Genomic DNA, 27698 nt, shown 5'->3' with positions numbered 1-27698 from the left:
AGAGAAGGGTGCCTTAATTAGTTTTAATTGTGAGAAGAATGGTAACTTGCTGATGTTCACGTATGCTGAGCTTAGCATAATAAAAATGGAAAAAGAAATTGAGTTATCCACATGGATATAGTCTCTGATGCTGTGTTTCTGAATGAATAAGCAACTAGGTGTGTAGTTTAAAAACAAAAAGAGCAACAAAAAAATGAAAGGTAATGCAAAGAAAGTAGTGTTTTTACCTGAGTTAAAGGGGAAAATGAATCAATTTCTATTTTTGGTCTTTACATTGGTTTCACTGCATCCATTGTATTTCATGTTCATTTGTGCATGAAAGCAGGCCTTCATTGGTGTTTGTCTGGTCGTTTTGTACTGGGCTATGCACTCAGGACCTCACCCATGCGAGGAAGGCATTCCACTACTTCAAGCACTCTATCAGCCTGGGTTTAATAAATTGCTACTTGTAACAAATAAGCGCCTTATATTTGTAAACCTACTGGAAAAAGAATAATTTGGCTTATGATGAAATATTAACTGGAGAACAGAATAATGTGTTCATGGAAAGGACTAATGTGTTGGGTTGAATGCTAAGAAACATTGACGGTAAGGATAACCAAAAGAAGATCAAGGCACAGTTGAGAAGCAGCCTAGAATATGAACGTGAGAAACATGTTGAGTAACAAAACAAAACACTGATTGAAAGACTGCTGAGAAGTATACTCAAACAGAGGAGCATTATTGATAAAGCACCTACTATATGTACTTTAGGCCCTAGGAAAATACCCACGGAGCACAATGAAATTCTACCTATCAATGAACATATATTATTATTAGTCAAATAACCATGGTGTGGCATTATTTGGTAATGTGGAAAGCATTCTAGAATTATAGGGAAAGACAACATAATCTAGGCATCCAAAAATAATACCAATTTCAGGAAAATTTTGTGCTGCCCTCAGAAACTTTCACACTGAAACTGACTCGTAATTCACTGTGAATATTGTAAAGGGATTGCACAAATTATGGGAGAGTAAAAACAGTCTAACCAAGTTCCTTCCAGGTAAAAAATTCAAGACATGAATGAGATTCCATCAAGGCAAAGCTGTCATTGTTAAATAGAGACACAATATGAGAATTTGAGCAATACTTTAAAATTTATTGAAAGGGAAAAAAGGGCTCATGGAGAAGCAGAGTAGAGTCCTAAAGATTGTGTGTGCCCCAATATAGGGACTTGAACTCAGTGCCCAGGTACTGTCCTTAGCTCATTCACCCTTTGGAGACCTTTAAGGTTTGTCTGAGGTATAGTTCTATTTCCCTCTATTTCCCAGAGATTGAGCTCAGTTGCCCATCCTGTCAACTGGTTTGGTCACCCGACTTCACTGGACTCCTCCCTTGTTTGTTCTCTGTTCGTCTATAGTGTCTACTGAGATGTGTTAAGGCTTCTGGGGAAACCATAGGTACATCAGATAAGCATTTCAGCCTTGTACTCTACCAAGCTTATGATCTTCCTCATCTTCCCAAGGTCTTTCCTGAGAGTAAAGGAGTGGCTTCTTCTAGTTACTAGTTTAGCACTTTAGTAGTGGGATGCTCTATGTCAAGGTCGAGAGACCACATTCCTATTAAGTCATTTTCACTAATGAATTCAGCACACACATGTATGCGAAGGATTCAATTTCATGGTTATGAAGGTCAGAAGGGAAAGGGAATGTCCAGCACCAAAATTTTACATCAGCTTTTCAGGAACATACCTGTTTGCATGGGTATTTTGAAAACAAATATTCAGTTGCCAAGATTACTTCAAACTAACTGTCCTTGTGACCCTGTTAGTCAACAAGGAGCACCTAGGAAAGCTGACAATATAAAAGTTCAGGTCACGGGCACTATAGATCCCTCTCAGCTTTGTGTCTGTCCCTTGTGTGACTAAAGTCAGGTAGCAGCTACAGGTAGCCTAGTGTAGAGTGGAGCTATCCCACTGGCAACCTGGGCCAATTACAGTTCTTATCTGACAAGGCCATGGTGAATACTGACTGAGCTCGTAAATGCAGAAACCAGAACAAAGCAGGTAGCATAGAACGGGCCCTAAGAGTAAGCATAGTCTACACTTGGTTGAAAAGATATTTTGTCCAACCTGAAAAGTAAAACTCAGGTTTTCAATATGGAACATATGTTTGTCGTGTTTTATTTATGTGTTGGTTCCCTGGGCAAATACTTATTCTTCTCTGATGAGTCATGTATAACTCCTAGGATTCCTAGGAGTGTGTCCTGCCTTGCTGAAGCCTGGTTCTATTTACATGACACAATTGAAAAATTGCTATTTTTAAAGATATGATTTGGTTAGCTTTTGTTGGGACTAATGTTTAGCAAGTTCTGTTCAGTGTAACAGTCTAGTGTGATAAAGATATCTTGGAGAATTCTCTTGTAAATAAGTAACAATAATTCTTAACAGTATCATGAATTCTAATTCATAATGAATTCAAAATGAATATAAAGTGGAATAACTGGAATGTGTTGTCAGTGTCCAGTTATCAACACTATAAATGTCATTTGATAAAATCTATGTAATTTGAAAACTTAAAGCTTTTCAACTTGATTCTCTCAAAGCAACTTCCTCATCCAAATCATTCTCACTATAAATGTTATTTGTTCAACAACCCCAGAATATTTAAAGAATAGCAAGTACTGTTTTACCTTTGAGGGATGCCTCAAGTACCAACAGTCACATTCTTGTCTGAGAAGAGATGACACTCTAGAAGGTAGGTGGATAATAAGATAACTCAGATACATATTCATTCAGCTAGAAAGAAGAAACAATCAGAAAAGGGAAAAAGTCAAAGATTAAGGCATGTGGGCTGGGGATGTTTCTTTTGTCTAAGATACTCAGGTAGATCTCTGGCAAGGTAACATCTGAGATGCTGAAACAAATATTTTAGAGATGTCCAGGTTTTCTCCTGAGGGAGAATGAAGGTTAAGAAAAGACCAGTTGGAGATTGAAGAAAACAGAGTGATTGATGACTGGGGTTGGGATAAAATGACTGGTCTTGGAACACAGGAGGAGATAAGGCAGTAGGAAAGAAATGTATGTCTTCCAGATCTCTCTTCTCTGTGGTAAAGACACACTGAAAAGGTAAATCCAGCACTTGGGTCCTTACTCTACACAAAATATTAGTCCAGTGCCTCTTTTGTCTTAGATTCACAAGACAGCTGCCCAGAAATGTGCTTTTTCCTATTCCTATGATTCATATGTTGCTCAGAAGTGACTAGCTTCCTGTAGCTTTGACTAAAATTCCACAATCGCTTGAATAACTCTCTCCAAAAGTATTGACTCTAACAAAGGCTATATTTACCCTTGGGAAGTAAGGGCTACTGTCAGAGCATGCTCAGTTCTGTCCTGTCATTTCAACCAGTGTCTCTCGGGTGTTTTACTAAGTGAAAGAGACACAAGGTGATTAGAATGGCTGTCCCTGGAGACCAACCACAATTTCCATTACTGACCTTCCCAGCAAAACTCCCTCCCATCCTCCCTATCTGGCCTCTACCCTGGGGCAGGACCCAGCTGGGTTCAGCTGACCTTTTGATAGCTAGGAATTAGGAAACTGTAAATAATACATTCTCTGAAGAGCAGGTTGGTTGACAGCAAACTCAAGAAGACACGCCTAGCTCATGGTCAGAGCTTTGGCTCTTGGGTAGCCAGAAAGAGAAACCAGGATTTTTATATCAAAGTCTAAGGAATAGATAACACATTAGGAATTTTGAATGCTTGTTTTGTTTTTTAACTCGTGTGTGTATATTCCAGTAAGTTTTCTTGAAGGCCTATATACAGTTCACTACTGACTTTGGACAAGTATTCCTTTCTTCTGTGGTTCATTATCAGGAATAAAAAGTCCCTGGCATGAAGTCCACTCTAAAACCAGATTTAGTGTTTGATATGGGGGTGTACTGCTGTGATGTGACAAAGTGAGTAGATAAGGGGACCACATCCATCTTGCCATAACCCTTTATTTAATGCAGGAAATAGCCATTTACAATACTCTTTTCTGTGGACCAACCATAAATAAATTCCTAAGGTATAGGCACATGTGGCATTTGTCAAACATTTATTAAAGGTTTGCCTCATCTACCCCTGTTCTGGTAATTTTCCTTTGAGCTGCTTCATGTGAATGAAGAGAATTAGTCTTTCCAGATCTTCAGTGTATCGCAACCAGGCCAATGCTGAACCCAGAAGAAAGCACTGTAATGGTTACTTTTCTTCTTCCCCTTTCCAGAGGCTGTCTCCATAAAGGGTATTTCCAGAACTAATTTTCCCAGATTTCTTTCAGATTAGGATATGTTCACCTTCTTTGAGCAATTTCAAGAACCCCCAGTAACCATCTTAAGACTGTCTTCTTTCATTCCTGTCCACATACTCTAAAGGCTGAGCCATTGAAGTCATTTAAAAATGCTATTTGAGCATCTACTGTATTCTTAGTGCTATTGTACTGGTTCAAAAAGGGAACTAAAAGCCCTGGTTTTTTGTTCTCTATGTGATACTGGGGGCTGAACTTGAGGCCTTGAATTTGCTAAACAAGTGTTCTGCCACTTGAGCCATACCCATGCTTTTTTTTTTTTTTTTTTTTTGCCAGTCCTGGGCTTGAGCTCAGGGTCTGAGCACTGTCCTTGGACTTTCTCAAGGCTAGAGCTCTACCACTTGAGCCTCAGCACCACTTATGGCTTTTTTCTATGTATGTGGTACCGAGGAATCGAACCTGGGTCTTCATGCATGCTAGGCAAGCACTTTAACCACTAGGCCAAACTCCCGGCCCCATACCCATGCTTTTGATTTTTGTGTTTGTCTTGCTTTGGTTTGTTTTCAAGTAATCTCTGGCTTCTCTTCATAGCCAGTCTCAGAACCACATTTCTGATCCCCAAAACATTGTTTTGGTTGGCTGTTTGTTTTTATCAGTTATCAGTTATGGGGCTTAAACTCAGTGGCTGGATGCTGTCCCTGAGCTTTTTCACTGAAGGCTAGCACTATACCACTTTGGCCGCAATACCACTTCTGGTTTCCTGGTGGTTGATTGGAGATAAGAGTCTCATGGTCTTTCCCACCAGGGCTGGCTTTGAACCTCCATCTTCCAATCTCAATCTCCTGTATAGCATTCATGCATTTTTAGTTCCTGGTATTAAATGATTATTATGCAACCAAACAAATCATCTATAATTTTTTTCCAAAGAATAGTTTTCTGGATCAGCCATTCATAAAAAATAACCAGTTTTTTAAAAAATATCTATCCACATTTTAAGATGTTTCATAAAATTCATGGGTGTGGATGTGGCCCAGTTGTTGGGTGTGAGAGAGAGAGAGAGAGAATGAGAGAGAGAGAGAGAGAGAGAGAGAGAGAGAGAGAGAGAGAGAGAGAGAGAGAGAGAGAGAGAGAGAGGAGTGTGTGTGTGTGTGTGGTTCCATGACACACGGAATTTTAAAGAAATTGTGTTCACTGATTTCTGCTTGATGGGATTTTAGGAAACTGCTAATGTTTAATTGTGGGGTGATTGTTTCATGTACTCCTACAATTATTTTTCTATATTCACAAGTATCAAACAGAGTATGGTTTTCTTGTCTCAACTTATTCTAGCCCTCTTGGAATCTTTCAAGACATGAGGGGAGGGAACAATCATCTTTTAAGGACACCCTTCTGGAGTAACATGTCTTTCTCAAATGTACAATTGTAAGCTCTTTTTATTTTCCTTTATCTATGATTGTGCATGAACTGAGGATCTGGGTGCTATGTCTGAGGTTTTTTCCAGCTCGTCATCTTTAAAGTTCTTGTGGTTGGCCTACTGAAACTCTACAGAGTTCTTTCACAATATATTCAAAATCCTCAAAGCCTTGATTACAAAAATGCCAAAAGGTAGCTGATTTCTTCTAGATAAAAATATTAACATTCATTAGAGCCCCTCAGGGAAGGATTAGAAATGAGTACTTCATTATCAATCTGAATATGAAGTACATTATGTGCATGCTTTGTATTGTGTTTCCAAGAGAATATTAAATAATGAAGTAACATCTCACTATTTCTTTAGACTATACTGAACACAGCCTGTGAGTTCAAAAAGAGCTCTAGCCTCCCTAAAGCTAGCATGTCTTCATAATGGTAGCATTTTTATGTACTTTGTTAGCTATAAAGTGTGCAGGTGTTAAATATGCATATATATGAAGGTTTGAAGATGTATTATTACACATGATATTTTGTATCTTCTTTATTCTGTCTTATTTGCATATAGAACATTGGCAAAAGTGAAGATGTAGGAACAATATGTCGACTCCATCTATTCTAGTTCTTCAGTATGCAAGACTTCGTAGGAATATGAGAACAGAGCTCAGGGAGTAGAACACTATGGATGCACATACGAAGCTATAAACCCAAGGACACTTCCAAACTGGGAGCCAGTGATGCCCAGCATCCTTACTGCTCAGGAGGCTGACAACTAGAGGGGCACACTTGGAAGCCAGGTGGAAAAGTCCTAAAGACTCTCATTTCTAGGTAGCCAGCTAAATGATGAACTGAGTAGATGATTCTGATTCGAGTCATATAATTCTACTAGCTATGATACAACTAAGAAAGCAGAACAAGAATGCAAGATCTTGACTTCAGGCCCTGGTGTACTCAAACACACTCCTAGACACACATACATATGCATGCACACATACCCAAAAGCTTCCTCAAGACAGCCAGTGACAGAGAAGCCAGATGGGCATTGAATCTCCAGGTTCATTGTCACTACTATCTTTGAGTAGATCTTGTTAGGAAAAAATGACCTCCTAACACAGTCACTTTCCATCTACATCTATAGATAGGGTATTACCAGGTTTTGGATGATGGAGACTGAAAGCTTGAGGAACAGGAGTCAGGCTGTGGGCCATATTGCTTCAAGAATGCTATCAACCCATGGAATTCTTCCCTCATGGTCCCCACAAGAAATTACCACAACCAGATTCCCACTGAAGCCAAAGGTCTCCTGGAGTTTTCTTTTTTATCTTCTGTGTGGTCTTCCTGTAAACAAGGGTGGAATATGTCCTGAAGAAGCTTATGAAATGTATTGAATAGGACTCACCCAAATTCTTTTGCTATGTGAAGAAGGATCCCTTGTAGATTAAATCATTTGCATCTCAAAAGTTCAGTGAGCTGGTTTTTCCATGTGTTTCTGTGAGAAATGCCTGTGTCATGGCCTCTGTTGGAAGAAAGAATGAAAACAAGTGGAAGAAATAGCACATTTTGTTACTCCAAGTTTTCAGTAGCCTCCTCAGTGAAGTAAATGCCATCACCCTTTCCATTTTTGCAAAAGCATTTCATGTTCAATGTTGAACAGAGAAAACTATGGAAAAATACATATCCTGGTTCTTAATATTCTGTATGTGGTACACAATGAGAGGACTAGAGATTATGTTAATATTTTACGTTAGATGTTGATGCTTTTTATTTCTGTGGGTTGTTGTTGTGTGTGTGTGTGTGTGTTTACTTTTTTGGTCATGTAAAGCTTAAGAGAAGAAAGACTCTCCAGGAGACTGTGGGTGTTTTTTATGCCCATTTTCAACCTCAGAAACAGCAGGAAGCCATAGCACTTTTGTTGGCGATTCATCATAGAACTCAGCTGCCAGCCCCAGAGCCTTTTCTGGAAAAAGGGCCCTAAGTTTGTTTGTTGGACTATGGTCTCTCCCAAATACTGACTGTGGAGCAGAATGAGAAATGCTATGTACTCAGGTGCAGTTCTGAGTCTGTATTCCAAAAATATAGTACTTGTGACTGCTGGAATTTGAATGGCATGATATTTATATATGTCGTAAGAGTGGCCTCCTTTTGACTTCCTGACTATTTAAAAGATGGATACGGTGGTTTTAGTTTACAAGCCATACAAAAACCTGGAGGTGATTGAGTTTGGCCCATAGATGAAAAGTCCAGAACTTTGACATCTCAAAAATTATGATATTTCCAATCACAGGAAGTTTGTGAGGGAAATCTCACCCTCAAGATGGACAGGGAGAGGTTGGAGCATTGCTTCTGACATTTGTATGCTGAAATTTGAAAGGGTTTGTGAGGAAGTGAGACTTTAGGAAGTTTCTTGACAAATGCCTAAAACCATGGAAACCACCAACTCTGCAAACCTCTTTTCTGTACCTCCTCGCAACTTCCCAAAACATTAATGGGATAGATAACATGAGAAAGCTCTGGTTATGTATTCAGGGACACAAATTCACCAAAGGTGAGGATCCCCAGCCTGGCAGCAGAGTACAGACATGATGCCAGGAACACACCCAAGACCTGCAGGTGTGGTGAGCCGTCAGCTCACTGCACCCCAGCTCCAGCCATCGGCATCACAGACAACTTCCCTGACCACTTTCAGCTTGAATGACTCAAGACACAGAAGGTCTTGACCCATCAGCTCATAATGGATCATCAGTTGCCAGCTAGGATTGACAAGAAAGGCCATAATTTCAAAACCTTTCCATAATATGTAATTCCATCCAGAAAAATATTACTGGGATTAGCTTTGGGCAGGTTAACGGTTCTTTCTTACAAACCCTGATGAAAATTCTTCCCTATTAGTGTGAATCTCCAGACAGTAAATATCTGAAATGGAAATAATATCATCATTCTTCATGAGTTTTGTCTTCCTCTTATTGGACAGTATGAATGTACCTTTGAAAGTCACAGTGTGAAAATTAAGTCACTGGGTCATTTCCCCTTTATGCATGTTAAAGGAATATCATTACAAATTCTAGGCAGAACAGTATCAGTTCACAATCATGGAACCACTTTGGAATTAAATGTCTTCATCTTTAAGTGAGGTGAATTGAATAGTCTGAGATTACATGATTTACTTTTGATTATATGATCTTTCTGGGTAGAAATGTTTAAATTGGCTTTCCTTGCAGTAGACAATACTCTGATAAAATGTAGTAGGCACTGATGGCTCAGCCTATAATCCTTACTACTCAAGAGGCTGAGGCCTAGAGGAATGAGGCCCAAAGCTAGCCCAGGCAGAATAGTCTCTAAAACCCTATCTCTTATTAACCTGCAAAGTGCTAGACCACAGGCATGATTCAAGTGGTAGAGCACCAGCTATGAGCAAGAAAGCTGAGTGACAGCATGAGTCCCTGAGTTTAATTGTTATGTTCTACTATGGACTGTTTAGTACCTTTCATTAGCCCTACCATGTTCCCATACTGTGAGAACATTAGCCCCTGCTCCTGTTGCTCTTCTGACCATGAGATGGGCACAAGCCACAAGAGCCATAAGAGTTCAGCAGACAAAATACCTTAGCCAGGGGTGGGTGAAAAAATAAAATTATTTTGTACAGTTATAGAGTGCTTTTCTCTCTGAAGAGTTCTAGAGGAAAGTTGAATCTGTTGGAATAATTTATCCTGAAAAGGATATCCTATCCCCCGGGTAAAAGGGATATGTCAATCACAGGATTTAGTGTTTTAGACATAGAGAAATCTCCTGCTTGCCTTTTCTTACTGAAGATGGAAGACTAAAACATTGATAGCAGAGGTTTATATTAGATATGAGAAATAGGACCATACCCAGAAACATGATCTGCAGAGTACATTAATTACCTCCTAAGAAATTTCCTGGAAAGGGAAATGATGGTTGTCGGGGGTGAAGGAATGGGGGGCAGGGAGAATTTCCAAAGTTACCCTGGTCTTCCTCAGACACTTGAGACTGAGGGAGCTATTCATTAGAAATACATTAAACACAAATGAAAGTGACTAAGTATTACTGTGTTTTCCAAATCTGGGAAAACAAATTCAGTAAGAATTTTTTTCCAAGTCTTTCCATTTCCCTATAAATGGGGAAATGTTATTCCTTCTGGCAGCATAGAATTCCATTGTGTATAAATACCATATCTTCTTGATCCAATCATTGACTGAGGGGTATCTGAGTTGGTTCCATATCTTTACTATGGTAATAGTGCTGCAATGAACATTGTTGTGCTAGTGGATTTAGTATGTCTTTGTTTCTGGACAAGTGGGTAAATGCCAAGTAGTGGAATTGCTGGGTCATAGGGGAGTTCTATGTTTAGCCTTTTGAGGCACTGCCATACTGCTTTCCATAGTGGTTGCATGAGTTTACACTCCCACCAACAGTGTAGTAATGATCCTTCCTGGCCACATCCCCGCCAGCATCATCTGTTGTTATTAGATTTCTTCATTATGGCCATTCTAACTGGTGTGAGGTGGAATCTCAAAGTTGTTTTGATTTGCAATTCTTTTATGTCTAGAGATGTCGAGCATTTCTTCATGTGTTTGTAGGCCATTCTTATTTCTTCAGAGATGTCTCTCTTTAAGTTTTTGGCCATCTTTTAAGGCCATATAGGATGAAGCTAAATGAAAGGACCTTTAGGATATGGAAACAAGAGCTTTACCTTGAGTGATTGTTGTTCTTAATGTACTATGTTATTTCTCTTCCCTTTTTTGCCCTTTGGTTAATCTCATATTGCTATAGTATCTGACTTTGTTACCTGGTATATTGTGTGTGTATATATATATGTATATATATATATACATATATATATTTATTTGTTTATTTGAAATAGGAAAGAGAAGAGGGGGAAACAAGATGATTGGAAGGGGGTGGGGGGAGGGAAATGGGGACAAAAACTAGAAGGGGTATCAATGTGTGAGAAGTAATGCACCTTCTATCTGGCAAATATAACTGTAACCTCTCTATACATTACAATAAAAATATAAAAAATTTTTCAACTAATTATTTTTAAAGATCAAAAATTGGATCAATATTTGTTTCCTTGGATTTTTGAAAATTTTAATTAGTCATGGCACTGACTTTATTACTATAGCATTTTGTTTCCTATTTTTCCCTAGTCCTGGGGCTTGAACTCAGGGCCTGAGTGTTTTCCTTGGGCTTTCTCAAGGCTAGAGCACTACTACTTGAGTCACAGTACTATTTTCTGCTTTTTTTCCTGTGGTACTGAGAAACTGAAGCCCTGTCTTTGTGCATGCTAGGCAAGCACTCTATCACTAGGCCAAACTCCAAACCCCATTTTGTTTCCTATTTTATTTTGTATTTTTTGGTAGCTTGTGGTGTTGATGCTTATTGAGCCCAGAACCTCGTACATGCTAGGGAAGCACTGTGATGCTAAGCCACATTCCAAACTTATGCAGTATTTGTAAAAGAGAATTGTGATTGTCAGATGCCTTTGTCCTTGGATAAAAAGAAATAATTTTTAAGAGGGAACTGTTTTTGGTGACGAGCTGTTATTTGACTCTGTGTTGTATATGTGTGTGTGTGTACATGTGTTCACCTGTGTGCATGCACACATGTAGGTAATGGTAGCTGAGAAAATAAAAGTTCCGAAAGCTCTGGAGTGAAGGCAGTTATGACTGGATTCCTGAGGGACTGGGAGAAAACTGTGGCATTGTCTTTGGCAGAAATGTCAGAGCAGCCTGCACTCACAGGAAAGTGCTGATAAACAGAATGTCAAAAGCTGATTTCATGAGTGACTCCAAGCAGCCACGAGCACACTCCCCAGCTGATTGCCCTGCTATTTTCAGTATTCTACATATCATGACTAAATACTCTGGGCTTGACTGGGGGCCACAAATATGGTAAGTCCATGGGGAATTCTGGGAGGTCCTACTTGTTTCAGTTTTTTTTTTTTTGTAAAGTTCCCTACTCTTGTCTGTCCCCACCTCTCCTGCTGAAAGAGTCACTTCTGAATCTGAGCTTCAGATTCCTCTCTACTTTCTTACTAGGAGGTAGAGAGGAAACCTTTACATTTCCAAGGCAGATATTTTTAGAGGTGATGCATGCTCTGTCCAAAGTGTTAACTAATTGAGTTATTAAGTTTCATACTTGGCCACAGAGAATGGCAGTGGAAGAAGTGGAGGGCTTTCTAGACCAAGTAAGCATTTACCTACTTCCAAATGAAATGTGTTTTCTGTATGGACCTGTCCCTGTTTTGCCTGAGTGGTTGTTTCTGTCTAAAAAGAAATATGTATGCTGCTGTATAGTAAGGAAAATAACTTGGTCTGTGAGTTGCTGGAGTTAAATATATGTATGAGAGTGGCTGTCCTTTCTGTTTTGTTCGGGTCTGGACTTCAGGTATTGTTTTGTCTGTGTTATAATTTGGAGTGTATCCAACAGAAGCCTGCATGGTGGTCAAGCTTAGCCAAATGCAAAAGTTGGGGTAAGAGTGTGGGGAGTGCCTGGTGAACCCACGAACATAGAAAAGATTTAAGTAGTCACTTCACCTGAGAGAAATCCGAAGGCTTTGAAATTCAGAGCTTTTTTTTCCCCTGATATAACAATCTCAAGAAGACTTATGAAATTTTGTAGTTGGGGAGGGAAACACTGTAGCGGAAAAATGGTTTGCTTATGAAATTTATAAATGGTAGATGGAGGATGTAATTGGAAGTCTGCGAATGTCATTTGTCTCAGTAATTCTGTAATTCAGTAGTTATAATTAAGCCATGTTGTTCAGTAATTTAAAAAATGTTGCATTTCCCCTTTGGGAAATGCTATCTTGAAAAAAATGAATAACTATTCATTGTATTTTTGTAAAGTATTGAAATATTTGATTCTGTGAGATAGATTCACAAAATACCAGTCAGGCGGGGATATGGTTAAAGATTTCACATGACCTCCAGTTTCTACCTATGTCCTTCCGGGTTCATAGGCGTTTTGCCAAGTACAAGAGTACATATGTACTAGGACTAGAAGGGAATATTCTTTGTTATTAACACAGTAAACCAAATCTTTAGCACAGGAGGAACATTTTGTTTGTAAAGTCAGTAGAATAGTTATAATGACTAGAAAAAGAACATTATGGACATGAAGACATTGGTGTATTCAGGGATACAGACATTCCTAGGGTTTTGAGGTAAGAACAATTATTTGACATTGTTGCCTACCTCCCACCCCCAACAAAAACAAGTGGACACTGGTGTAATCTTTGCACTCTTAAAGATGGGGGTCTTTTTTCTAAAATATTGCTCTTTCCTGACATTAATGGAATGCAGTTATGTTACAGCTAATAGATACAATTTTAACCTGAAATAAACTTCACAGAATGTTCAGAGAAAGACCTTTTCAGATTTAAAAAAAAAATAAGATTTTTAAGAGCTGTAAAATGTTATTCCTGGATGCTAGGCATTAATTTGAATTGTAATGTCCTAGTCATATAAGCATCTTGGCACCTAGTTCTTAAAAACTGTGTCACTCTAAAAATATTCAACTTACTCATCTAAAAATTGTGAGCTGTATTGTTAAATCTGCCTGTGCATTCTGTTCTATTCATGGGAAACCTGTGAAGTTGACATATCATCATAAATTACTTAGTTAAAATTAGTATTGAGAAATACTCATAGCTGTGGAATGTTTAAGGAAGTCACAAATATATGTTAAATAATGTACCTGAAAAGGTCTGACCCTTTATGAATTAGTCTTTTAAAAAAAAACCCTGAGATCCAAAAATGAAAGTCCTTCTCCATCCAAAGTAGACTGTCTTGTTTCTGTCTCATGTCAGAATTTATCAGCTACATGGGTAAAGTATTTCATCTCACCCCATATGTACAGTGTTTTCTGTTTTGGTGCGTATTGCTATTTTAAAAAATATGTTACAAAATGACAGACTGAATTTGAAATTATCATGCCCTGAGCAGTGGCACTGGAAGGGTACTGACCCGACACAGATCGCAGAGAAATGTTGTCAACGTAGAGTAGCATGTATTATTGCTGTATTGGGCTTAGTTGGACAATGAATAAGAATTCTTCCTCTCTTGGCTTCCCCTTTGACTTGAACAGAAGAATGAATACTTTATCTACATGAGCTGAACTATGGATAAACTCAGTGCTAAGAGGGTATAGTAAATACATTTTCACAAATTATGGCTGTATTTCCTGCAACTTCTATTTAGCTTGTGGTTTTTGAAAGTGTTGTGTAGATATGTGGAAATTTTCTATTAGATGATATAGTCTGTGTTGAGGGAAAAATGATGATTTTATAACTTCATACTGTGAAACATTTGCTATAAAAATCTAGATGTGTGTGTGTGTCTTTGCTCATAAACAGCATCTCATAAGTTGCTTCAGAGCATCTTTGTAAAAGAAATAGTCTTGATAAAGGATTGGTGAAAGTTAACTCTTAACTTGAACTCTACAATAATGCTTGTAAAAAGGAAAAAGCTAGACTATAGTATTGAACAAAGTCCAAATCTAATGCAATTTTAATGTATATTTTAGAGGGTGCTAATGATAATATCCTTCAATGGCAACTGATAAGTTATATTTAAGCCCTATAATATTAAAAAGTCTGAGCATTCATTTTATTATCTCTTTAAACTCTGATTTCTTCTATTTTGTATGTGATTTGCATAACTGATACAATGCTGAACACATTTAATAGCAGGAATCTCTTATTGTATTGTTAGTGATTTTTTTTTTTACTTTAGAAAGTTAGAAGCACCTAAGATAATGTATGTAGCAAACTTTAAATAAAAAAATTCAAAACTTTCCTTTTTTGCTACTGAGACTATAGAGTGTTTTATTTTGAAATGAGAACTTTCGGTTATGTAATGTTTAACATGACCATATAAAAATGATCATTTCTCAGATCACTTACAGATTTGGATATTCATCAAGGTAAAGCAATATTGTAAAACAAAAAACTTTGTGTCTTTTATTTGAACAGGCATTCTCTTTATGATGTTGAAGTGTTTTTAAATGCAAAACATAAACACATTTTCTAATTATCCTAATGCAAATAGGATTTGTTTAAAAAATATTTTCTTTCTACCATGGTTCTCAGGATGCATTATAAAGGCTAGAACAAAATGAATTAAACTGTGCTTTCTAATTGGACTGAGGATACATAAGTCATTAGATTATATAATGTTAATTTCTGTTTCTATCAGCCAAATATCTACAGCCATATACTATTGGCTGGCTTCAAACGCCCATTCCTACTGTCCTATCCTCCATGTTCTGGAATTACATGTGTTCATCTATATGAAATAAAGATGCCTGCAGGTAGTCCTCCATGTAGCAAACACTTTTAATGCGTAGGATTGTGTTGTTGCTGCAATCTTCTTTTTAATTCAGTGAATACATGAATGTTAGTGATCAATTTGAACAGTTTAAACTACTCCATAAAATCTAAATAAGCTATTTAATACAATTTGAATTCTTAGTTATTTTGTATTTTAACTTTCTTACATATTATTGATTTACATGCAATTCTGTAATTCAATGATTAGTCCATCATATTTTGAGAATGCAGTCATAAGGTAGATAAAACTTTAGAGACTTCAGTTTGTAGTTAGATACAGTCTTACTCATCTTCTGCTCCTCTGATCAGGCAGCATCAAGCACTCAAAGAAAAACTTAAAATTTTAAATTCTCATCTTTGAAGGACAGGCCACTTTTAAATTGAGTCTTTACCCACTATTTAGTCATGCAAGAGACAAGAGTTTTAAATATTTAAATATTACTAAATAATGTAAAAAGGAAAATGCACTAGTTATCTTTCTACTTCAGTGATCAAAGTTTGACTATGAGTTCCATCCAGTCAAGAAATATCCCAGAGTAGAGGCCTTGTATCTTTAGTTTTGCTTATGCAACAATGACAAGCTATCCATGAAGAATTTTCAACACTGTCTGTCATCTGTAGCTGCATGCTAGGCTGTGAGCTCTGCTGATTAGTCCTTGTTATTTGCAAGAACTTTAGTTGACAGTCTGAGGACAATGGTCCATTGCAAATACAATGTCCAAATATGCGGACAGGACCATGAAGACAGGGTCAGATGGAAAGGTTGTCTAGGAGGACGATGAATCCAGGTAGCAAAAACACAAATAGGTTGAATGATCCTGACCTATACGTAGAAAAAAAACAGCAGCATGGACTTTGTTGAGATTTTTACCCTCCTGTCAGTCATGGTGTTTGCTTTAATTCTTGTCTTAGGAAGTACTAGGCTATAGTGCCATTAGATCAAACCAAAAACTTTGAAATCAGCCAGCAAGTCTAACAGTGTGGTCTCAGGATCTTTAATGACCCTGGGAAACTTTAGTACTATCTCTGAGGCCATTTCTCTTTTCTCCTAACTGTATTATCTGCATGTGGCCTGGTTTCCTTTATGTATTTCAGCCAAAGGCAGCAAGCACATAGCAAGATACTGAATGTGGAAGCAGATATACAATTCCAGCTATTTTTCTATGGTCAGATATATGTGTGGGCCCAGAAAAAAACCAGTCTTCCCTTTTTAGTGTATTTTGGAAAATGAAGTTATTTCCCATAAGATAGAGCTTTGGGAAGATACATGTTTTTATTGATATGCAATGGTGATCTAAAACTAAATGGATAAGTTCTCAGTTTTATTTTCCAGTATAAATATCAATAGTTATAGGCTTCATAATCAACAACTCTTTGGGGGATCCTCAATAGTATTTGAGAGTATAAAGAATCCTGATACATGGAAGTGGTGCTGGGGCTCAAGGTGTAGGGTGGTCACCTTGAGCTGAAGAACTCAGGAACAGCACCCAGGCCCAGAGTTCTAGTCCCATGACCGACTGAAAACAAACAAAAGAATCCTGACACAAACAAGGCTGAGAACCGCTGGCCTAGATATATTTCCATGTGAATATTAATGTTCTCTGGCCTGAATTGCATGCTTAGCTCAGTTGCTAAAAGCATTAGCAAACAAGGTCAAGTTCATGTGTTCAGTCCTGCATGGTCTATTATGTTCTCTTGACTTTTATATAGTCAGAATAGTCATAGCTAACTAGGCTAGAATCTTAATTTCAAAAATAGTTTTCAAATATTGGTGATGATAGCATTAATTGTGGACTCTATGGCAGGTCCTCTGTATCATATGCATTCTCCTTCAATATCAGTATATACATATATATACACACACACACACACACACATATACACACACTCACATATACTTAGATATGACCTGACTTCAATGCCATTCTCACTTACAGATGAAGAAACTTAACTACTCTGTTTGATTACATTGTGCAATGTCATATAGTTTATGAATTGTAGATCCAGGTCATGAGCTGGAGGACCCTGGGGTCAAAGCCTGGACTCCAATATTTGTGAACTATAAAGACCTGGATAGAAAGTGACAGCTTAGTTTATGCCTATCTCTAAACGTGAAAATGATCCATGATGTGACACATTGGAATTAATATGGAAAGAGAAACTCCCTAAAGGAATCCTTTTTCTTGCTGCCTTTGTAGTACATTTTAGTTATTAAGACTATAATAAAGCAGAATGTCAACTTGCTGTCACTATTTATAACTATAGATATGCATGGCTACTATAACTTTGGGATCAAGGCCACTCTTACATGTTTCAGTTTGCATAATGAAAACAACTTGGCTTATTCTTCTGATTACATGCTTTTTGTCTATCTGTGTGCTGGGGATAGAGTCCAGGATGTTGCACTTGCTTGGGAAGCATTTTGCCACTGAGCTATATCCCAGCCCTCATATTTGCTCTTAAAAAGATCTTTCACATACCCATAAAGCTCCTTGTCCTCTCTTTCTTTTATTGTATTGTCTCTGGTGTTAGGCCAGGAAAATTCCCATTCCATATCTTATCCAGGAACTGTTTTTACTAGTACCTGTCTTAATTTTAAAATATATTCTTATTCACAACTTTATGACATTCTTTTTCAGTAATAACTAATTTAATGATAACATATTTGAAGAGCCAGGTTTATTATTGAACACCTGGAATCCTATTACCAAAGCCAGAGGAATGTGAAACTCCTGTCACAAAACAAGAAAGAAAGCAAAACTCATGCTTGCATGCTAGCATGCTTGCCTTAGAAGAGAATCTGTGTTCGTTCAATCTTCAACAGTATGGGAGAGAAGGGCAAGGGATTTACGGAGCAAAGACTTCCTAAAATCCTTTAAAAGACACTGACTTTGTGGGCACCAGTGGCTTACACAAATAATCCTAGCTATTTAGGAGTCCAAGATCTGGGGTTCATGGTTTGAAGTCACCCTGGGAGAAAAGTTAATGAAATTCTTACCACCAGTCAATCATCAAAATGCTGGAAAAGGAGCTGTGGTTCAAGTGATGAGTGCCAGTCTTGTATGAAAAAGTTCAGGGACACTGCCCAGGCTCTGAGCTCAAGCCAAATACAAAGAGATTTGCTCATTTGGTCATCATACATTGTGTACGTATGTGCTGTTGCAATATGTTGGCTTAAAATCGTAAGAAATGATTCTCCCTGTGGACTCCAGAAAAAGGTAGACATTTCCATTACCCATGGTTCCTGTGAAGCCCCAGCTGTACCAGCTGGCCCACACACTTGAGGATGCAAAATTCAAGAACCCTCTCTAGCATCAGCTAACGCCTCCTCTCCCTCTGCTGCTGGGAGACTCACCCTTCAATTCCCCCAGGCCTTTAATTATCTGACCAGGAAGCTGAAGTCCAGTGTATAGTAATTTCCTGGCTGCCTTTCTCCACAGAGAAAAATTCTTACACTGCAAGAAAATACTTTTGTTGACAATATTAAATCTATCCACACTAAAAATGGAGGCATTTATTTCCTGATTTAAAAAACTTGAGAAAATGTTCATGTACTCAAGTAAATACTTCACTTTTTCCTTCTACCTCGACCAAATTTAGCTCATCACTGTTTTAGTCGCTATATTTAAAATGTGAATAATTCCCTGGTAAATATTTTAGGACTCAAGCTAGTACCTCCTACATAATAAGGATCCTTAAGCATGAAGGCCTGACATCCTTGTTCTGATTCATAACACAACAAACAAGTGGAAAAACCCCAAACATTTGACATATTTTATGTAATCCATTATCTAGAAGGACAGAAGCCATTACTGTGTATTTGCTATATGGCACACAGCAGTATCTTAGTACTATAATATATAATATATATAAGTATATATATATATATATTTGCCAGTCCTGGGGTGTAAACTCAGGGCCTGAGCACTGTCCTTGGGCTTTCTCAAAGCTAGAGCTCTACCATTTGAACCACAGCACCACTTCTGGCTTTTTACTATGTATGTGGTACTGAGGACTCGAACCCGGGTTTTTGAGCACATCAGGCAAACACTCTACCACTAGGCCAAACTCCCAGTTCTATAAAGTATATATTTAAGGTACTTTGAAGTTTGCTGTATAACAAGTGGGTATTTGTTTTGACTACCAAATTTGAACTAGCTAATACTATTTTGCTTCCTATTTCAAAAAAATGAAGGTGTCTTTTGCTTTCCTAGCTCTGTTCACACATATGAAGAGCAAATCATGTTTAGATAAGTATTGTGTGGGGCCAGACACATGGAATACCATGCATGAAACTTTGCAGAAAAGGAACGGAACTTGGATCGTTTGTGTTTGGAAATCCAGTTCAACCTCTCCTCTGGGATGACAGTATTTAGGCATGCTTGTTTTACCACTTTAAACTGTGATATTATATTCTGGCATTATAAAGTTCAGAAAATAATATTAGATCCACAGGACCTAAATTCTGATTTTAGCAATCTCTCTATGTCGTATCTATATGAGAAAGATGACACAATGAATTTTACTTACCTTGAGCAAATAAGGTGTGTTTTAGGGCTCCAGGGATGACTTAAATGGTAGAGTACCAGCTATGAGCAAGAAAGCCAAGAAGTTGTGAGGACCTGAAATAGACAGGAGTACAATTTGCAAAAGGACTAACTTTCCCTTATAATATTCCATATTTGTATATTTAAAAGAAAAAAATTACCCAGGGTTGTTCCGTGTTCTGAATTGCCAGGCACTAAGAATCTACAGACATAACTTGTTTTTCTGAAACATCTTGCTATCCGTTGTCCCAAGAGATCATTTAAAACATGCCCAGACACTGCCAAGGTTTACAGCAAGTCTGGAACCTGTACCTGGCAACCATACTTCTCAGAATTGATTTCTTCATCTGTGGTTATTTTCCACACTGACTTACATGTATGCATGTTTACATTTCCAAATAATCAAAATGAATAACTGAAGAAAAATGTTTCTTTTTTAATTGAATATTGTCCTGGAAGCAAAGTCTTATCCTTAGCAAGTATGACAGAAATGACATTGTCCTAAAAATCCTGCTGTTCACTTGTTTTTATGTGGGATTGGTGCATGAAGTCAAGGCCTGCACACTGTCCCCTAGCTTTTTTGCGCAAAGCTGGTAATCTACCACTTGAGCCACAGTTCAGCTTTAATTCCAGGTGTTGATTTCCTAGAGTGACTTTCAACCTTGAATCTCAGATCTTAGCCTCTTGAGTAATATGACTAAGCACATGAGCCACTTATGCTCAGCTAATCCTTGAACGGAAAACAAAAAGAGAATCATTCATTTTTAACTTTTGCAAATATCTTAGCAAAATACTCTACCTCTTTTCACATTTTGTGTTACCTAACCTGGCTGCCACAGAACTTTTAACAAATTTCCTACTTTTGCGTATTTAGGCAATAAACTACTTACTTAGCATTAGAAGTGAGTATGAGCTTTTACATATTGCAGTGTCCTGGAGGTTTTTAGTTTTTGTGCCTGTCCTGGGTCTGGAACTCAGGGCCTGGACACTGTCTCTAAGGTTTATTTTGCTCAAGGCTAGCACTTTACTACTAAAGCCACAGTTCTACTTCCAGCTTTTTGTGATTAGAGATAAGAGTCTCTCAGCATTTTCCACTAGGGCTGGTTCACAAACCTTGATCCTCAGATCTCCGCCTGCTAAGTGGCTAGGATTATATGTGTGAATTATTGCCACCACTAGCTGTGTCCTAGATTTCTTAAAGCAAAAGAAACTTGGTGTCATCAATTCCCAACACGCTAGTCTCTGTCCCATGACAGTGATTTTGTGTCTACAATATACTTTCACAGAATGGGGAATAAGCATTTTAAGTTGAAATGGTTTAGAGTGCCCCTTACAGACAAAATCAAGACAAAAATGTAGCACAGTGTCCTGGTATTATTAAGGCATATAAACTCTCTTCCTCTGCTATTTGTGGTTTTTATGTCCCATGAGAGGCAAGCTCTGTAGCACCCTCAGAAAAATCAAGGCAAGCTCAGAACATGATCCTGAACAGAATCAGTTTTATGTTGGAGAATATTGGAAATACGTATAGCCCATGGGCATCCACTTTTTTTTTCCCTATGGGGGAAAATGCCTCTTTTTAGTTCAAATCAGTCTAATTCAAACCTAGTCTGTGTTGTGGAAGAGAGATGGCATTCCCCAGAATTTAGATCTCTCTGTCCTCCTTTTGATATAAGCCAGATTGCAGTCAACAAATGAGATGACAGTGAGGTTTATCAGTAACTAGCAGGGCAAATCTCTTGAAAATGCTGCGTTTCTGCAAACACAAACCTGGCCACACCCTGTGTTTTTCAGCTGGTGCCTACTTCGCTCTATTTAGGTAGAAAGAGGGGAATATTTTGCCTTTGAACCTGAGTGGGGCTACAATATAGGCCATCCAGCAGGCTAGAAATGTACAGCCACAGGGGGCTTTGTGGTAAAAGTCCTAGTGCAGAGATGGTTGCCATACCTCCACATGTGTTAGGAGTAGTTACCTCATTTCAGAGATGGATGGAGCTTGCTTGTACCCCAATCTTAGCAAACAAAGACAGTCTTGTAGCAATGGATGGGTGGTGGGTACAATTTACAGTGGAGCTCTTTATTTTGGTTGGCTTTGGTTTAGTGGTGATCACAAATATAGATCGCCTTTAGAAGCATTTTTCTGACAAAACGATCTTGTTCTTCTAGTCTTCTAACATTAAGGAGAGTAAAAATGCTGGTTTATAGAAAGTTAAAAAAAATCCTCAGGTCGTCCCTAGCTATAAATATTCCAAGTTGTTTTTTTTTTCTAAATGTCATATCAAATGCACACATACAAAAATCCCATCTAAGATGTACATATACCACCCTAACACATACCTTAAAAAAGAGTGCCTATTATGAATGTAAATTTTTTAAAGCGAAATACCATTGTTCCCAAGGTTTTAGATTTTATTGACAGGCAACAGATTGGAGCATGAATATCACAGTTGTTTGCGATTGTACAATTGGTCACATTCTTTTGAAATTGGTGGGAAATTAGATCACTGTGCAAGATAATTATAAAGTATGAGCACACAATATTTTGCTCTAGAATATCTGGGCACTATGCAGATGTGTCTTAGAGAGTAAGTGAGGATTCAGCTCATGCATGGGGTCCAAACGTCCCCTCTGTGTCTCACTCTGAAGCTGTAAATAGTTGATAGTGTGACTCTCAAGTCACTTGACCTGTTTCTGTTGCAGGTTATCTTATTCCAAATAAACTCCAGTCTTGGATTTTGAGATGTTCAGAGTAGCTCCACTGACTTCAAAACAAATTGGCATCTGAAATCACAAATTGGAGGTTCCAGAATGTTGATATTAAAGCCACCCTTGTCTTTTAGAAGATAGAGATTGAGAATAATTTCACATCTTGTGTTACTCATGAAATATTGCTGCTTGGTGCTATTAAAAAAAAAAAACAAACAGAAAGTAATGTTGTGGTTCAAGTGGTAGCCTTGAGCTGAAGAGCTCAGGGACAGCGCCCAGGCCCATAGTTCAAGCCAGCAAAAAAGAAAAAAAACAAAAACTCATTCTGAGTGTTGGTGGCTCACACTTTTAATCCCTACTCATGAGGCTGACATATAATCTTGAAGTGGAGCTGTAGCCTAAGTGGTAAAGCACCAGCATTGAGCAGAGAAAGGTTAGAGACAGCACCCAGGCCCTGAGTTGAAGCCAAATAAACAAAAACGGACTAGAAAGATAAACATCTAAGTAGAATAAAATAAACATTGTATGTATCTAGAGAAAAGTAATCAAAATCTAAAGTTTATCAGAGGTAATTCTGCTTCCAAAAATCATACTCGACATGATTTCCTCATTTGTAATCTGTAAAGTGAAACCTGGTAGCGGCCACCTACTTGTGATGCTTTGCCATTGTCAATATAATAAGCATTATAGCATGAATTAATTCTCCTATTCTCCTACAGAGCTAGAAAGCCAAACTCAGAGTGTCAACATAATCACGTTTTTCCCCTGGAGTTGTATTCCTTGTCCCTGCCCTTGTGGCAGAATAACTCTAGACTATGATTCTGTCCTCAAATGACATCCTCCCTCCCTCCATTCTTGTGTGTGTGTGTGTGTGTGTGTGTGTGTGTGTGTGTGTGTGTGTGTGTGTGTGTGTGCGCGCGCGTGTGCGCGCGCGTGTGCGTGTGCGCGCGCGCATGCACATGTGTTCTGTCCTTATACAGTTGCCAATAATTGGATTACGGGCATATTCTAGTTCAAAATGATAACTACGAAGATGCTACTTCCCAAGGAGGTCATGTTCTGAGGTTCCCAAATGGAGTTTGGGGATACACAATTTAATCTACAATGTTGATTCATAGAACTATTACAAGGATAGACTAAAGAGTTTATCTAATGAATAGTATATTGTGTCATACCATAGCTAAATTAATTTAAATACTTATAATGGTTTCTTACATAGAGGTATGAAGCTTTAGATATTAGTAAGATGGGCATTCAGAAAGTGCCTTTTCTTTTTAACCAATGATCTGTGGAATAAAATACTACATTACAGTCAAAGTCATAGTTGCTAGATTCATTTACAATAGCACTTGACTTGATCCTTGGAGCTATTTCCTTGAAAACATGCATGACTCATATGTCTTTCCTGTCTAGTAAGATGACAAAGTAAACACAATTAAAAGGTGAAAGAAGAAAATTTCATCTTCTAAATTCTTCCATCTGATGAGGTCACTAAGAGAAAAACAATGCTAACCACTAGCTCTCAAGCAATTATCCTTCTTATAACTCTCCATGTAGGAGGCTCAATTCTGTACCTGAATTCCTTCTGTAGTAACTGACCAATAAGTATCTTTATATGTACTGTATCTAGATTAATTTTCCAAAGTAGCATTGTTTTGATGGAATGCCAGATATCAAAGACATACTTACCAAGTGGTTTGCCAGTCTGTCTGCATTCTGACAAACCATTGTTCCAGTTTTGAATTTGGGTCCTATCCTAACTAGTACTATCCAATACTATGCTCCCCTGGCATGCTGTCATTCTCAGAGTTTCTTCACCACAAAGTTGAATAGTTGATGCTCTCTGGTGTTCTTGCTACTAAACCAAAGTGGTGTATGTGATGTATATCAGATGTTGTTTTCAATTTGAGTATTTTAAGATTAACTTAACTCTTTTCTTTTTGTCAATCCTGGGGCTTGAACTCAGGGCCTGACCACGGTCCCTGGGCTTTCTCAAGGCTAGAGCTCTACCACTTGAGCCACAGCACCACTTTCAGCTTTTTTTTTTTTTAATGTATATGGTACTGAGGAATTGAACTGGGTCTTTGTGCATGTTAGGCAAGCACTCTACCATTAGGCCAAACTCCCAGCCCCCAGATTAAATTAACTCTTGTAGGTTAAGTTGTACATCTTCTACAGGGCAGTCTTCATGTGTTTTTTTCCTCTCCCTTTTCCCCCTTATTCTTTCTGTTGTTGTTGTTGCTGTCAGTTTGTTTTGTTTTTGTTGGTAGTGGTAGTGGTGGTGATGGTGGTCATGGGGCTTGAACTCTGGGCCTGGATGCTGAGCTCTTTAGCCCAAGGCTACTGCCCTACCCCTGAGCCATACTACCACTCCAGTTTTCTAGTGGTTAATTGGAGACAAGAGTCTCATGGTCTTCAAAGCCTGGGCTGGCTTTGAACCATGAACCCGTCAGATCTCAGCCTCCTGAGTAGTTAGGATGACAGGCATGAGCCAGAACACCTGCTTATTCTTCTAAATGTACTGTGGATGGTTGGTATTGCTTTGAGATGGAGAACAGTTTGGTATACAACAGGGCTGAGGAGAGTGTCCCTTCTTGGGCCAATTCATATTCTGAGGCAGTTAGTTGAATACCAACATCATTGGGTGAAAATAATTCTAGTAATGATATTCACCAGAGCTGTTTTATTCTTTTTAATCATTCAGACAAATGTGATTAATTGCAAGCCAAGAACAGGCATAGCACTTCTGCGCCATGTGAAATGGTGGGAAGAGTACATATGTAAATGTAGATTTGATGTGTGCATGCATATGTAGTTCTTTCCTGGTATCTATAGGGAATTGTTTTCGGGACACCAACTCCACCACCCCCTCAATCTCCCTACAGACATCAAAACCTCCTTTATGAAATGTTGTAGTATTTGTATATAATCTGCATACTCACCCATAAATTTTAAATCTTCTTTGGAATACTTAAATCTAAAACAATGTAAATACTTGCTATCGTGTGTAGTTTAATAAATAATGATAGCCAACACAAAACCCTCTGGACATGTTCAATATATACAACATTTTAAAAGTATTTTTGTTGCCATCTTGGTCAGATCAGCTATTTGTAACACTAGATAAGGAGGGAGAGTCTATGTGTGAAGTAGTTGAAAGAGCCAGGTGCTGATGGTTCACACCTGTGATCCTAGTCAGGAGACAGGATGGAGGATCAAAGCCAACCTGGGCAGAAAAGTCTGTGAGACTTTTACTCCCCTCAGTTAGGAAAAAGCCAGAAGTGGGGATTCAACTTCAGTAATAGAACACTAGCCTCGAGTAAGAAAACCAAGTGAGAGCATGAGGCCCTGAGTTTAAGCTCCAGTTCTAAAAGAAAAGAAACAAATAATTCATAACTTTTATTACGCTTAAAAGAATCCCAACCTTAAATAGGGGGAGAGCCACTGAATTAGAAGTGTTGTCTCACACTGACTATATTGGTTTTACTTTAGAAATTTAAAGAAGATTCTGAGGAAACTATATGGATCAGTTTCAAGGCCTTTGTTCCCGCTTAAATTAACCCCATCTCTTTAGCTGCTGTTTTTATGTACTGAAAGTCAGGATTCAGGCTGCTTTGCTTACCATTGTTTTCTCTAGCAGCTGAAATATTCAGGCAGGCTGATGCCATTTGTTTCCAGAGTAATGTCAGAGTCCTTCTGGGTCAATTGACTGATAAGTCACCATGCAGGCACAGAGATGGTGATATTTTATGGTACAACGAGCCATTCTTGCATAGCTAATTTAATTCTAGCTGAACTTGTAAACATCAGGCAATGTTACCAAATAGTAGACCTCTTTAAAGATTACAGTTTTTAAGTTCCTGGGAACTTGAAGTGATAGATCCCTTTGTATGACTTGAGTCTTTATCTTTTGCAGTTTTATTTTATTTTTCTGATCTAATTAAACCACTGACATATTTAGCCCAAATTCCATTTTTTTTAATTTATTTTGTCAGTAGTGAGGATAGAAGTTGCTTGCTAGGCAACTTGAACCATACCCCAAGGCCTTTTAATTAAGTTACCCCAGGCCAGCCATTGACCTTACTTTCCCAGTAGGGTTCTAGAACCCTTTGCATGAGCCACCAAGTTTGACTTTTTTTTTAATGTAAGAGCTCAATAACTTTGGCCTAGGATGTTCTTTCCTGGTGATCCTCCTGTTTCTTCTAATTCCCAATAGTTGAGATTATATACATGCACTACCACACCTGGCCCCTGTTTTCATAATATCTATGTGTATTCGTTGACTCCTGACTCTGACATAACTATAGTTGGTACCTGTGCATGGGTGTGTCTGTGTCTGAGTCGTGCGAGTGATAGTAGATTCTCAATATAAATAACTGCTAGTTCAGCTATTGGCGGTTGTTGGTATTAATAAAGCTTCTTATGTTGTTCCAGGCAAGAATTTGATTACTAGTTATTTTCATCCAATATGCTTGTTTTTGATTCAGTCATTCATAAGACATACTGTAGAACTGCTACATGTCAAGGATATATCTAGTTTCGAGAAATGGGCAACTGAGTTTCATACATAGCAGCACTGTCTTGCACAAGCTCAGGACCCGTGGTGACACACGCAAGCCAAAGATTGAAGCCTCCTTAAACTATGAGTCCAGCAAGAGAAAGGTTTATTTATTTTTAAAGTAGTTTCCAACTGGAGAAACTTCCCTTCAGGAGACATTTTGCTGTCTAGAGACATTTTTTTAGTAGTTCCAGCTAGGAAATATGCTTGAAACCTGGTTGGCAGAGGTCATGAATGCCAGTGGTGTGCATTGTATAATAAAAAGAGCAGTCTACAGCAAAGAATTATCCAGACCAAAAATGCTAATAAGTGCCCAAATTAAGAGACCTTGACATAAAGGAAGCAGTATTCAAACAAGCTTATTGCTCAAAGGGCAAGGATTGAAAAACCCTGGACACAATGGTTTTTCCTCTGAAGTCCTGAGAAGGTCAACTACTACTGATTGCCCTATACTAGAACTCAAGATCCTTTCTGGGGTGAAATTTATTTCCACCCTACTATATTTCCAGGGTTGATACATTCTTGGTAGCTTTCTTAATCTGCCTCTGCTTGTTCTTGTTCTGTGTGCTTACAATGTAATGTGTAAGAGAGATAATACGCTTTTCTGTGATGAAAAGCAAGAGAGGTTAGAGCCTGGCACCAGTAGATTACAACTGTAATCCTAGCTTCTCAAAAGGCTGACATCTGAGGATTGCAGTTTGAAACTGGCCCAGGTAGAAAGTCCCAGAGAGAGTCTTGTCTTCAATAAATGACTCCAAAAAGCCAGAAGTGGCCCTGTGACTCAAGTGGCAGAGCACTAGCCTTGAACATGAAAAGGCTCAGGGACAGTGTGTAGGCCCTGAGTTCAAGTCCTAGGA

General features: G+C 38.2%; 1 protein-coding gene across 1 annotated transcript in view; it reads left to right on the top strand.

Moving 5' to 3' along the window:
- The window catches only part of Ank3 (ankyrin 3), a 258674-nt gene that overhangs the window by 55128 nt on the left and 175848 nt on the right, over positions 1-27698 (top strand). The window lies entirely within an intron of this gene.

This window comes from Megascapheus bottae, chromosome 15 (genome assembly GCF_031878675.1).
Source record: "Megascapheus bottae isolate mThoBot1 chromosome 15, mThoBot2.hap1, whole genome shotgun sequence".
NCBI classification, from domain to species: Eukaryota; Metazoa; Chordata; class Mammalia; order Rodentia; family Geomyidae; genus Megascapheus; species Megascapheus bottae.
The sequence above is the reverse complement of the archived record's forward strand: the minus strand, read 5'-3'. Positions and strand labels throughout refer to the sequence as shown.